The sequence below is a fragment of the Piliocolobus tephrosceles genome, chromosome 9 (assembly GCF_002776525.5).
Source record: "Piliocolobus tephrosceles isolate RC106 chromosome 9, ASM277652v3, whole genome shotgun sequence".
In the NCBI taxonomy this organism is placed as follows: domain Eukaryota; kingdom Metazoa; phylum Chordata; class Mammalia; order Primates; family Cercopithecidae; genus Piliocolobus; species Piliocolobus tephrosceles.
In genome coordinates, this window is record NC_045442.1 from 33,579,519 (window position 1) to 33,581,626 (window position 2,108).

The 2,108-nt window shown below is 42.2% G+C and overlaps 1 pseudogene; it reads left to right on the plus strand.

Moving 5' to 3' along the window:
* Nucleotides 1-394: 394 nt before the first annotated feature.
* LOC111534209 lies at nt 395-1,321 on the plus strand (annotated as a pseudogene).
* Nucleotides 1,322-2,108: the final 787 nt, after the last annotated feature.

A 2,108-nucleotide genomic window follows, 5' to 3' on the forward strand; every position in this document is an offset into this window, starting at 1 on the left:
CCAGGATCGTGCCACTGCACTCCAGCCTGGGCGACAGAGCAAGACTCCATCTCAAAAAATAAAAATTAAAAAAATAATAAAAACTATTGAACTGTATACTTAAATTATAGATTGTATGGCATACGAATTATATCTCAAGTTGTTATTTTTTTTAAAGGACTGAGTAATAGCATGGAGACCTCAGTTCAAGAACCTTCCAGAAGTGGTAAAAAATATGCAACATAGGCACAACATTATTAGTGAGAATGGGAGCACTGAAACATGAGACCGAAGAGGTGGTGTGAGAAGAGGGGAAGGGCAAGGGCATGGTGGGCCTTCTAAGTCTTATTACCCATTGGTGGCTTTTCCCAAAGGTTGGAAACAAAACCTTTCAAACAAAGCTTTCTGTGACAAGATGGCAGCAGCTGCCCACGGCAGGAGAAGTGGTGGCAGAGGCAGTAGCTGGGCCAGCGGTGATCCCAGCTGCCAGGCAGGCAGTAGCCTCAGTGGCTTGTTGGCTAAGTGGAAGACGGATGAGAAGCATGGAAAAACTGACAAGTGGGATGGATCCGCTGTGAAAAACTCTGGATGATTCTGCCGGAAAGGTACTTCTGGAAAAATACCAGTAGGGGGAGAATTTTGGTCTCATTGACATTTGCCTCATCATCTGGATGTCCTCCTGTTTCCTTGCCATAGTGGCTTTGATTTGGGATTCTATGTACCCCTTTCCAGAGTCCAAGCCCTTTTTGGCCATGTGCATCCTATCCTATTTTGTGATGATGGGGATTCTGACCACTTATTTCTTTTTTTATCTTTTGAGTCAGAGTCTCGCTGTATCCCCCATTTTGGAGTGCAGTGCCACAATCTTGGTTCACTGCAACCTCCATCTCCCGGGTTCAAGTGATTCTTGTGCCTCAGCCTCCCGAGTAGCTGGGATTATAGGCAAATGTCACCATGCCTGGCTGATTTTTGTGTTTTTAGTAGAGACAGGGTTTCGCCATGTTGGCCAGGCTGGTCTTGAACTCCTGGTCTCAAGTGATCTGCCCGCACTGGCCTCCCAAAGTACTGGGATTACAGGCGTGACCCACGGCGCCCAGCCATGACCATTTATAGCTCACATAAGAAGAGCGTCTTCCTTGTGGCGCACAGAAAGGATCCTGCAGGAGTGGATCCTGGTATTTGGCAGCTGACCTTCATCACTGGGAGAAGAAGGCAGCTGCAGGGAGCCGAGTTCACCAACTTCATCACTAAGTTTTTTGACCATGGTGGGACACTGGTCAGGGATGCATAAGAACCTAAAATATCCAGGCTCCATGACAGTCTCACCACAGAAAGAAAATAAAATAGCCAGTTCTCACAGGAGCCCTCTTTTTGCTAGATCATGCTGAAAATACAGAAAAATTTAAATGGGTGAAGTAAGGAATGTTTAAAATGTCCCTGTTTTGTCCCGAAATTTTATTCTGGATAAATAAGATAGCAAGATATGAGAAGGTGTAGCCCTGATGTCTGGCTGTAGCCTCCTTGGTCTGCTGATTACATTGTTTTGATTTGCTTTTCTGGAAAAGCACTTTTGCTAAAAGCGGTACAGATTTTTTCCTTTGTACCTAGCAGTACTTTATATAGTATAGCTTTGTGTCACGCAGCACTTGAAGACTCAATTTAAAAATATTATTAGGCCAGGCATGCTGGCTCATGCCTGTAATTCCAGCACTTTGGGAGGCCAAGGTGGGTGGATCACAAGGTCAGGAGTTCAAGACCAGCCTGGCCAACATGTTGAAACCCTGTCTCTATTAAAAATACAAAAATTAGCCGGGTGTGGTGGCAGGTGCCTGTAATCCAAGCTATTTGGGAGTCTGAGACAGGAGAATTGCTTGAATCCAGGAGGCGGAGGCTGCAGAGCTGATTGTGCCACTGCACTTCTGCCTGGGCAACAGAGTGAGACTCCATCTCAAATATATATATATATATAAATATATAAAATATATATATTTCTATATTATATATATTTTATATATTTATATATAAAATATGTATTTATAAATACATAAAAATATATAAATATATATTTACATATTATATGTTATATATTTATATATAAACATATTTATAAATATATAAAAATATATGTA